The following is a 12,711-nucleotide window of genomic DNA, read 5'->3' on the forward strand; positions in this document are numbered from 1 at the left end:
CAATCATTCATAAAGTGAAAGGCAGCTGTGACCCCTTAAGACACCCACACCCCTGGGAGTTGGGCAATTCAAAGGCGAGAAAGTAACTGGACTTACCCGAATAAAGTATGTGAGGGCTTCGATGACTAATAGGAAAAATGAACGCGAGGAAACCACCACCTCACTTTGACCGATTTGTTCGCTCTGAATTTAACATCTGATGGGAATTTAAAAAAAAACACTCTCATGAATTAACTCATTCAACCCTACTGATGAGCTCAGAAGCACCCAGAGACAGGTTTCAGAGTTCCGCTTGGCTTTCTTTGCAGCAAGGCTGATTGATTTTAAATGCGAAAAAAAAAATTAAATTGGTTTTAAATAGCCCCTGAAACGTCACTGCTTTTATGAAGGGGCTCCAAAGACAAGAGAACTCAAAATAAATTTACTATGTCTTCAAGTAAGGGGATACAAAGGCACATTAAGAGGCACAAAGCCGGGACGCCTGGGTGGCTCAGTCATTTAAGCCGCTGCCTTCGGCTCAGGTCATGATCCCAGGATCCTGGGACCGAATCCCATGTGGGGCTCCTTGCTCAGCAGAGAGCCTGCTTCTCTCTCTGCCTCTGCCTGCTTGTGCTTTCTCTCTCTGACAAATAAATACATAAAGTCTTTAAAAAAAAAAAAAAAAAAGAGGCACAAAGCCTGCTCCTGAGGATCTAGTTTTGAAGTTTCCAAGCACTGGAAACAGGTTGGGGACCCAGGAAGACACTGCTCTAACTGTATTGTCTGAGCAGGTAAGTGCCCCAAAGCGGGGACAAAGCCACTCTGGAGCCAGGAGTATCAAGAAAGATGTTTGACAGCATTTCCATATGTTCATACCCTTTGCCCCAGTATTTCCCACCTTCTAGAAATTTATCCAAAGAAAGCAATCACTGTAGACAAACATGTACATACGGGGAAGTTGATGGCAGCATCATTTATAAGGGCAAACGATCAGAAGTAACCCAAGTGTTCAGTAAAAGGAGAGTATGTAAATAAATTAGGGGTTGATTCCTGCAAATGGGAAGGTTAAGGACGGGAAGGGACCACGGGATTTTATAATTCCACCTGGGTAGTGGTCTTGTCTTATGGGTATATGCAACATGTAGAAATTCACAAAGCTGGACATTATGCTTCAAAAGTACAAAAATAAAGGACCTAGATAGAGACAGATGATAATCTTAACTATTGAAATCAGTATTGAACAACATGGAATGCTCCCATATTTCATATTAAATGTTAAAATGCAGTATATAAACCATATACATTCTGATCTTAATTTTGGTTTTATACATCTACTCAACGCACCTGAAAAAATACTGGAAGGAAAGCAGCCAAAATATTTACAGCAGTTATCGCTGACAGGCAGGATAACAGGTGATTTTACTTCTAATACTCATCCCTAAAGTTCCACATTTTCTAGAATGAACGCGCGGTGCTTCCCCTCATCTCATTCAGTGCTGGGGTTATTCTGACCTCTAGTAGCCTCTAGCTGTCACCTTCGGACTCAGATACTGCTAATTTGAAGCGTGCCCATAATCTCCAAAATCCTGAGCAGCGGTTTACTATCAGGCCTGCTGATAGCTGTCCATCTAAGTCCTAACAGCCCGTGCTGTGCCTACTGCCCCAGTTTTGTATTATTCTCAGTGACAAAAGAGTAACATTTATTGAGGACCTACGAAGTGTCAGGCTGCACGCTGAGGGCTTTACCTAAGGACCCAGACAAACCCCTCTGGGCAGTCAGGTTCTTGTGTCAGCCTCTCCTCTTAACTCGGTGGGGGGAAAGGGGGGGGGGCTACAATTTGCTTTAGAGAATGCAGTGGAACCACGCTCTGCCTGGTCCAGGCTAAAGCTTCAGGAAGGCCTAGCAGTTACCACCCAACTCACCAAATCCACTCCTATCAATCTTGCCAAGAAAACTGAAAACTACACTCAGAGACGTGTAGAGGTAAATGTCCACAGCAGGACTATTAATGGGTGCAAAGTACACACACCGGATGTCCATCAACTGGTGAACAGATGAATGAAATGTACACCCACGGGCTGGACTATCACTCGGCTCTAAGAAGGAATGAGAAGAAGGCGCCTGGGTGGCTCAGTTGGTTAAGCAACGGCCTTCGCCTCAGGTCATGATCCTGAAGTCCCAGGATCGAGTCCCACATCAGGGTCCCTGCTAAGTGGGGAGTCTGCTTCTCCCTCTGACCTCTCCCCTCTAATGCTCCCCATCTCTCATGCTCTCTCTCTCTCTCTCTCAAATAAATAAGTAAAATCTTAAAAAGAAGAAGGAAGGAGAAGAAATGAAAAAGAGGAAGCAGCAGTTCTTTCCAGACCTGGGAGCAGGAAGCAGCCATGGCAGAATCCAGAATCTATCTAGCGTAGAATCCCTACGCTAGAGGGCCATTTAGCAAGAGGTAGTAGCCACAGGCCTCTGTGAAGGAGAACACAGTAACCGATGACAGAGGACATGGAGCCCCCTATGTCTAACCCCAGGAGGCTGGGACGCCCTGGGGGAGGTGTCAGGCATGTGAGCTGAGAAGCCCCTGGGGCTCAGAGCCAGCCCCACTGTGCCCCATCCAATTACCTGCCCAGAGAACTGTGACTCAATAATACAGGTTTTAAGCCACTTAGTACTAGGAGCATTTGTTACTCAGTGCTAGCTAATGGAGACACAGTTGCTAATGCCTCAGTGTCCAACAGTGAGAGACACACACGGCCCCTTCACCCACAGTGGTAAGGCTGGGATTCCAGGCTGCATCTTTCTGATTCTGGACAATGCTCTCCAACCCTCATGGCTCCTTAACTCCTGGGCCCCTTCTGCCAGGCATTTGTCTTTGGCCACGTGTCCCCTGTGTTTCTGTCCTCCCCTGAACCCGTGCCCTGTCCCAATCATCTCGCCTGCTGACAGTTCTCTCCTCCGATCTGCGGCACACATGTCCAGACAGCTTATTTTCTTATAAGCTTTAATGATCTCCTTTATCACGCTGACCTTCAGGTAAGTACTGGGTAACGAATTATCACACATAAAGACAACACAGCACATTTCATCTTAACACACACACATATCCATGAAGAAAATAAAGGATCACTCTGTCTCTCTTTTGATTCCACCTTTCCTACTGCAGCCCATGCTTTTTTTTCCTAGTAGCTATGGGAACACACCTATTGATCTCTTTCATTTACACTTAATTCTTCAGAACACAGATCAGGTAATATGGTTAGGAAACTATAAAAGCAATTTTGTCTGTTTTTGGTTTGTAGTCATAAAATTATTCTTCTTGCCTCTTCTTTTTTTAAAAAGACCTCTAAAAACTTGCTCAAGTGGTTTTTTGAAATGTTCCAATAATCTCATCATTCAATCAAGTGATCTAAATCACTGTTAGATTAGAGGGTATCATTTTGCTTAACGCAGCTTTATGTTCTCTCAGTAATCCTTATGAAGCAAACAAAGAAAATCAGAAACTGTTTTTAATTCTCTAGTGAATCACTTGATAAACATTTTATTTAAGAGTCTATAGCAATAAGGTAAGATAATCCTTTCTTCCTCAGTAAAGAACTGCAGGATAAAGTATCAATCTCTTACAGCTTTTTCTGCTCTAGATAGCTCTTGCTAACATGGGTTTGGATCTTCTTACCCCCTGCTCTAAAAACTCAGGGGCCTCCCAACTTCATCTCACTTAAGCCCTTGGCCTTGGGAAGCCCCCTTGTCACACACCGCTCATCACACTCATACACACTGCCCATGTTCCTGGCCAGCCTTATTCATTCCCAACCCTAGCAGTTAGTTTCCTCCCCTCCTGTCACATTGCTCACCTCACTAGCCAACCAGGTGACCTCGTCCTTGTTCCTCAGAGGAGGAACAAGTCATGTGACTGGATTTTGGACAGGATGACAACCCCCCGCCCAGAGCTCAGAGTTCCCAGACTGGCAGAGAAAATACGTGAACCAAGTCAGATTACAAGCCATGCCCCCATGGAGCAGACCAGGGCCAAAGGACTGATATCAAAAAGCCACCAGGCGCCAACAGAAGCAGACAGGGGCCACAGTAAAAGGTCCCTAACTCGCCAATGGAAATGTCCCAGAAACAAAGGCTGTGTTGTGCTGCAGTGGAGAAAGCAACGTGATGAGAGGTGAGATGATCCAGAAAGTATTTCCTACAGGCTAAGCTACACAGAGAGAAGTGTCAAGCCCTGGCAATACTGGGTCTGGAGCCATCGGGGTCACAGACAGAGAAACGGACACACAAATAGGAGCGATGACCTGTCCCCAACATCGCTGGCAAGTAAGGGACAAGGCGGGGACTCAGCACACAGGCCCACGACCCCCTCCCCACCGTTTCCAAACCCCACGGCTTGGAAAGTCCAAAGAATTTCTTTAACTTTGCATCAGACCCATTTGGTTGGCAAAGCTCATCCGAAGCCATTCAGTCTCCACTGGCCCAGCTCTGTGTGAATGTCAAGCTGTTTTGCTGCAGAATTATTACTCTTTGAAGAGTGAGCGAATAGCCCAGATGCCTCAGGGCGTTGTGGCATATACAGCACTTGCTGCTGGAAAGCAAGAGAAGTTCTCAATTTGGAACTGGCTCTGGTGCCCCAGCTTCTGGACGGGTCTCCCAGGTGGGCTGGGCACGAGCCATGTGCTTTCCTAATCCACGCCCAAAAAGAGGTAGCAGAGCCCAAATAAAGGTGTTCGGGTGGGAGGGTGGCAGCATCAGAGAAGCGGAGGGTCAGGGACCTCCTCATGCCAGCTTAGCTGATGACCCCAGCAACTGTGGGCAAAGTCACCTCCCTAGATTGGCTTCGATTTCCTCATCGGGAAACACGGGATAATGGCAATACTATGGTCACCCCTTGTGCCAAAGCATAAAGGTTATGCGTGTAAAGCCCTGGCATGATGACTCTGACTTCTGCTCATGTAGTCAGATATAAAGGGCAGTTGGAGAAAGAACCCCAGGGGCACCTGGGTGGCTCAGTCGGTTAGGCATCTGCTTTCGGCTCAGGTCATGATCTCAGGGTCCCAAGATTGAGTCCCGCATCAGGCTCCCTGCTCAGGGGGGAACCATGTGTCTCCCAACTGCACCCCCCGCCACCCCTATCCTGGCCGGAACTCCCTCCCATGTTGTCCTGGCAACTACACAGATCATTTGTCTTAACATGAATCTCAGAACTGGATGACTGCACCAAACTGCTTGGACAAGATTTTCTTCTCTCAATAAAGTGTCACAAAGAGTGTTCAGGAGACATAAGCAAGCAAATGTCCTATTTGGGAAGGGTAATCCAAAAGGCAGCCCATTTAACTGGAGCTGCTGCTTGCCCTGAGAACATCCCAAGCTTTGCCAAATTCCCAGGCTCGTGGAAGAGGAGTCCGGAAAAGCACAAATGTTCCGGAAGCTCTATTTGTGGCTTTTTTCCTTTTTAACCTCAAGACATGGTGGTGGTGGTTTTCCTCACATTTCCTACATGCTCCGATGCTCCCATCTTTGTGTGTTTTTTGCCCTTCCTGATTAAAAGAGTAATAAGATGTTTGGTGCAGACCATCAGTCAAGTATAACAAAGTATAAAATAAGATTTAAAAACCACTGCCTGATGGGTACATGGGAATTCACAGCACAACACACAACCTTTTTTGTGTGTTTACAATTTTCCATAAGAAAGTTAAAGATGGGGCACTTGGGGGGCTCAGTCGGTTAAGCGTCTGCCTTCGGCTCAGCTCATGATCCCAGGGTCCCAGGATCAAGCCCCGCATCGGGTTCCCTGCTCAGTAGGAAGTCTGCTTCTCCCTCTCCCTCTGCTGCTCCCCCTGCTTGTGCTCACCTGCTCTCTTTCTCTCTCTCTCACAAATAAATAATAAAATCTTTAAAAAAAAAAAAAAAGATGGAAAAAGAGTCACACAGCAAGCAAGGCCTTGTCAGGTGTGTGCGGTCTCTGGCTGTTTTCACCCTTCAACATCAGAATTGCATGGCTGAGTAAAAGGCTGTGTGGTCCACAAAGCCAAAAGTGTTTACTGTCCATCCCTGTGTTGGGCCAGATAACATCAGCCCACCCCCAAAGATGTCCCGGAACCTGTAAATAAATGATGATACATGGCAAGAGAGAATTAAGGTTGCAGATGGAAGTAAGGGTGCTAGTCAGCTGACCTTAAGACAGGGAGATGATTCTGGATGCTCCTAGCAGGTGGGCCCAATGTGATCACAAGGGTCCTTAAATGGGGAAGAAGGAAGCAGAAGCAGAAATCAGATGGCATCATGACAAACATCTGCACAGCCACTGCTGGCCTGGAAGGTAGAGGGAGGGGCCACAAATCAAGAATGTGGACAGCTTCTAGAAACAGCAAAAAGCAAGGAAATAGATTCTCCTCTAGAGCCTCCAGAAGAAACCGGCTCTGCCAACACCTTGATTTTAGCCCAATGAGACCCATGTTGGACCTCTGACCTCCAGAACTATAAGATCATCAATCTGTGTTATTTTAAGCCAGGAAGCTTGTGGCCATTTGCCACAGAAGCCAAGGGCAACTAACTCATGCAGGCTCTGGACAAGGAAAACTTACCACTCTCTCTATTTTAGAGGCAGTGCTGCCCAATTTGAGGTTTCTGCCATGAAAGGTACTTGAAATGGACTTGTGACTTGGGGGCTGGAGTTTTAATTTTAGGGGGATTGGTCAGGGTATTTCCCTGACAGGGAAACTGAAATAGCCACCTGTGGCTAGTGGCTACTGAACAGACAGCGCTGTTACTCAAAATGTGTTCCAGGACCAGGGGCAGCATGGACATCTCCTGGGAGCTGACAGAAAAGCGTAATTGCCGGCTGTGCCCCACCGTGTCCTGTCAAATCCCCACTTTGCCAGGACTCCTGGGGGATTCATGGGGACACCATGGTCAGAGATGCTATGGTCAAAGCCGTCACCCCACTTCCAGGCAAATATTGCACTACGGAACATCGGGAGGCAAAATCCCTCTGTACCAGGTGTCAGGATCAGCTTTGCTAGACCACAGGGAGCTCTCTGAAGTTTTTAATGCCTCGAAGCATACTATTAGCCAAGGACATGAACTCACACCTCCGGAATCTCTGCTACGGGGCAGATCTTTGACCGTATATTATGGGCTGAATGGTGTCCCCTAGAAATTCTTACGTTAAAGCTTTAACTCCCAAAGTGAACATACGTGCTGATAAGGTCTGTAGAGCGGTAACTTAGGTTTAACTGAGGTCATAACGGTGGGCCCCGACCCAATATGGCGGTGATCTCATGCGAAGAGAGATGCGCATGCGCACGCATAAGCGCAAGCAGAAGAAGGCCACGTGAGATCCCAAGAAGGCAGCCCATGCGCGCGGAAGCATAGAGGAAGGCCACGTGAGCACACAGCAAGAAGCAGCCATTGGTAAGCCACGCAGAAAGGCCTCACCAGGAACCAGCGTTCCTGGCACCTTGATCTTGGGGTCCACCAAGCCCCCAGAACCATGAGAAAATAAACGTTCTGTTGTTTAGGCAGCCCAGTCTGGGGCACTCTGTTATGGCGGCCTGAGCAGACTAAGACGCTATCTCATTTAAGGTTCACAATTCCCCATCTAGGAGGTTTTTGTTAATAGAAGTAATGACAGCAGCAAAAATACTACCACTTACTGAGTGCCCGCCGTGCCTTACGCAGGCAGTAGGTACTTGTCAAGGCTCTCTTCCTCACTGTCCCCTTTTCACAGATGAGAACATGGAGGGGCAGCGATGCCAACTGCTGCTCCAGATCACTCTCCATAAGGGAGAGAGGTGTTTGTAATCTGGCTCAGACTTCCATCTTGCTAGTTTCTACCACAACCATCTTTTCCACGATTTTCTCTGATTCACACAATAAACTCGAATTAAATGCACCAACGCTTTATTCCCTTTAAAATAACTTCTACAACTCCCCCAGCGGACCAATACCCATGTGGCCCACATTTATCACTAACGGTCTCAACAATGTGAACTAACCACAGATGAACAGGACCCACCCATGAGATTTCTTTAAAAAAAAAAAAAAAAAATGCTGTCCAATCTAGGGGTCAGCACAGACTCCTCTAGAGTCAGAGAGCAAATATGTTTAGTTTTGCAGGCCAGATGGTCTCTGTCACAAGGACTCAATTTTGTCCTTGTAGCTCCCTTTGGAGCCACTGATGATATGTAAATGAAAGGCGTGGAAGCTTTCCAATAAAACTTTATTTATGGACAAAGAAACTGGAATTTCCTCTCATTTTCTTCTTAATCCTTTTTCAACCATTTAAAAATGGGAAAACCATTCTATCTTGTGGACCATGAAGACCGGTGGCAAGTCAGATGTGGGCAGCAATCTGTTGAACCCTGGTCTGATCCAAAATCATCCACCGGTCAAAAGAAAACCACAGAGCCATACTCTGAACTAGTTCTTGCTGTTTTCTTATTGAAAAACATGGACTTTGCATTTCTAACTTGCTCTAAATTCCTCCACCCAATTTCCCATGCAGGAATGCTCACTATTACCAAAGTCTCATTTCCAGCAACTCTCAGAGAGGGGCTCAAAGCAGATCAAGTACTTTTCTCCCTGCCATAATGGAAATCAAGGGAATGATGAAAACAAATACCCAAGTAGAATTTACATCTTCCTTTTAAAAAGACCAGGCCTTTTGCTTTATACACAAACAGCGTACGTCTTTCATCAACATGGGAAAACATCGGGAGGTTTGTCAAATATTTCATAAACACAAATGTGGTTAAGAAGGAGATAATGAAACAGTTGAAATGAAAAGAAAATGCCTCACTAATGACAGCCACGCTGGCTTTTCAAATCCAACCACTTCAGAGGAGAGCCGATCTGATTATCACACTGTGCTGTCGGCGCAGAGGAACTCCCACTCAGGAGAATCACAGGGAGCCCAGAAGAGATCTCTCCCCTAACTATCAAGAGAAATAAAATTACGTTTTGGTCTGTTAAGCTCACGCTTGAAAATAGCTGGCTTGATTTTCAGCAAATTCGAATGTGTTTATTAAAATCTAGACAAGGTGTGCCAATGACTTCACTTGAGTGCCTTTGCGGGGAAAGGGCCCCTCGAGATTCTCTATCACCCCCTAGCTCAGCGGTCAGCAAATGCATCACATATATGGGCCAGAAAGACATTTTCAGCTTGGTGGGCCAGATGGTCTCTGTCACAACACTGCCACTGTAGCAGGAATGCAACTAAAGCAGGCTTAGACAATACGTATTTGAACGGGCATGGCTGGATGCCAATAAAACTTTATTTACAAAAACAGGTGGCAGGCCAGGCTCTGCCTGGGAACCATAGTTTCCGACTTCTGCTCTAGAATAGCTGGAACTGAAGTGCAATGAGAAACCCACCAAAGGGGGGACATGTTCCACCTCTCGAGATGCCAAGGGGAAGAAAGCAAAAGGGGATTTCTAACATGAATCCCAAAGGGCAGGTACTGCAAACTGTGGCCTTGTGTTCATTCTCAACGTGCAGCTTCTCACCTTGGCAGCGACTCCATGTAACACGCTCCAGGGCATGCAGGCATTTAGTACTTAGACGGTGGTTGAGGTCCCTAACCATTAGGACCAAGGGAAAGCCAGCTGGCATGACGTCAACTGCAGTCACTTACAGAACAAAACAGTTATCTGGGTGGAGCCTGGAATTCTCATCCTTACTAAAAGGTTAAGCAAACCGAAATAGCCTAATAACCACTCCCGGTCAAAGCTGATGGGGATCTAGAGCCCAGTTCTTGTACACATGAACACATATGCGCATGAACAAATGAACACAGATGCAAGTCATCCAGATGCATTTTTCTTTGGGATCCTTAGCCCAAAGCTGTCAAGATGAATCTCTTTTTAAAAGTGACCCCCAATGGACATCGGGGAGTGTATGTGCTATGGTGAGTGCTGTGAAATGTATAAACCTGGTGATTCATAGACCTGTACCCCTGGGGATAAAAATACATATTATGTTTATAAAAAAATTTTTTTAATTAATTTAAAAAAATAAATAAAAGTGACCCCAAGGGGAGCCTGGGTGGCTCAGCTGGTTAAGCATCTGACTTGGGCTCACATTGTTAATCTTGGGCCCTGGGACCAAGCCCTGCGTCGGGGCTCCATGCTCAATGGGGAGTTTGCTTCTCACTCTCCCTCTGCCCCTTGCCACATTTGTGCGCACATGGTCTCCCTCGCAAATAAATAAATAAAATCTTAAAAAAAAAATGTGACTACAAAAATTCATTAGGGATGACATACTGCGATGTTCATCACAGTGTTATTTATAATAGACAAACACTGGAGACAACGCAAGTCTCCATCACCTGGGGAGGAGTTAATCATGGCACATCATTATAATGTTATTAAGAACGGTAATTGTAGGGAAAAATACAGAAATTTTTTCTCAGATAAGAAAAGCAGGCTAGAAGGCACAAAGACAATTTACATAATGAAAACACGTGCACCATACTTAGTGCACACGCACAGAGAAAGAGCCAGAAGGATGTGTCTGTACCTTGAGTGATGCTCTCTGAGGGAAGGTGACTATTGGTGGCTCTATCCCTTAGGGCAAAGCTGTATAATTTTTCTATAATGAACATGCACGGATAGTAAGAAACTTGAAAACAAAACAAAAACCACTAAAGCTACAATGGCGGCACATACCAACGTGGCCTTCCTAGGAACTGCAGAAGCAGCCATGAAGGGTGCCAACAAAGGTCACAACAATGGGGATGCAGGGGCATTGATAACTGTGGGCAAAGTACAAGTTCAAAGCACACAGGAAAGGACCAGCAAGAGGGCCACGGTTAAAGAGAGCTCTACGGACACCGCGCAGAAATTAAAACCCAGAATCATGAAGCCTGTCTGGCAGGCCAGAAGATATGAAGGAAACGATGCCAAAATGAACACAGTAGAAACTAAGCTGTCTTAACCACGATCAAACTATGTCACAGCCAGGCAGACCTCGAGTTTTTGACAAACCCAAGGTTCGCAGCAACCAGTCTCCTGCCGCCATTTTCCCAACACCGTCTGATCGCCTCGTGTCCCTCAGTCACATTTTGGTAATTCTCACCATATTTCAGACTTCTTCATTATTACTGTATTTGCTTTAGTGATCTGTGATCAGTGATTCTGACTCACGTCTGATCAGTCAGATGACCACTAAGCATTTGACAGCAATAAAGTATTTTTTAATCAAGGCACACACGCCAGTTTTTCAGACGTGAGGCTATGGTCCACCTCCACGAGGCAGTGTAAACATAACTTTTATATGCACCGGGAAGCCAAAACACACATTTAACTTGCCTTATTGCAATATTCGCTTGATTGGGGTGGTCTGGACCCAAACCCGTAGTATCTTTAAGGTATGCCCATTTACCGATACAGATAAGGAAAATGCTGGAAAGGAAAGAGGAAGGCGAGAAAAGGTTTTCCATGTTGGAAAACTATTTCTATAGTTTTTAAATGATGCCATCTCTCTTTCACAGCATGTGTGCAGACTCTGCGCATGAACACAGGCGGAGTACCGAAGAGGCAGGCAGGGAGGACACCCAGGTTTTGAGCGCTTCCTGGGTGCCAGGCACACTTGGTCAACCACTCAGCCCACATCTGAGCGTGCTGAACCTCACAACAACCCCAGGCAGGTGGGACTTCCAGACCCACTTTGGAGATTGGAAACTGAGGCAGAGAATGGGGAAGCAGGCAGCCAAGGTCCCACTGGCAAGGAGCAGAGATGGGACTTGAACCCACAACTAACTGGCCCAGAATGTGAGCACTTAAATGCTGGGGAACCCTTGGTACCCGAAACTCAAACGTCGAAAACCTTTGATGTTAACAAGAGTTCTCAAAAAGCTTCCTAAAGGTGCACGTCCGTGAGATGCAACTTTTAAAACGGACAGCAGCCTCCAAAGCCACACTGCTTGCAGAGGGCTTAACAATGAGATAACAGTTCTCTGGGAAAAAATACAACTATTGAAACAAATTCTCAATGACAGCATTCTCTTCTCAGAGAATGATTCATCCCTGTAACATACGAATGTCTCGCCTCACTGAAACCTCAGCACCAGGCTGAATAAGGCAGTGAGGTTTCCTCGCACCACTGACACGACCTGAGGAGTGACCAGCCAAGATCTCGGCACATCTGTTCTTGCTGACAAGGACACAGGCCTGCGCGAAGCTCGATTCAGCAGCTACGTTCAGGGCTACTGAGAAACCACACGCCTGGGTTTGACAAGGGAATAAATTACAGAAGCAGTGGAGGAGAAGGACATCAGCTGAGCAGCCGTAAAAGTAGATTTGGCCCTGGTCTCGCAAAACCCCACTGTTTTTCCCTGACTCTTTCAACACTCCCCAAAGCAGCCAGGTCCAAAGCCCATTTGCCCCATTCTGGCCTGACATAAGTATTAAGGAAAATCCAAAATGGGAAATCGAACATTGCCTCTCTTCTGACTTTCTGACAGCCTCCAAAATGACTCCTCGGTGTTTTCCACAGTGTAATTCGAAACAACGCCAGGTGGAAGTTCTTGGTTAAAAAAATGTATAAACAAAAGATCCTTTTTGGAAATGAGCTTTATTTCCAGCGCTACTTAGTTCTGAAAAGTCTGCATATTTAGTTTCTCCTCCCACCAGGTTTACCTCCAAATCAGGAATTCAAAACCCACAACCAACAGATCAGACACCAACAGGATCTGGGTGTTGACAACCGGCATTTCATTCTGGCAAAAAAGGACCTG

Source organism: Lontra canadensis, unplaced genomic scaffold (genome assembly GCF_010015895.1).
Source record: "Lontra canadensis isolate GAN:19392208 unplaced genomic scaffold, GSC_riverotter_1.0 scaffold35, whole genome shotgun sequence".
NCBI classification, from domain to species: domain Eukaryota; kingdom Metazoa; phylum Chordata; class Mammalia; order Carnivora; family Mustelidae; genus Lontra; species Lontra canadensis.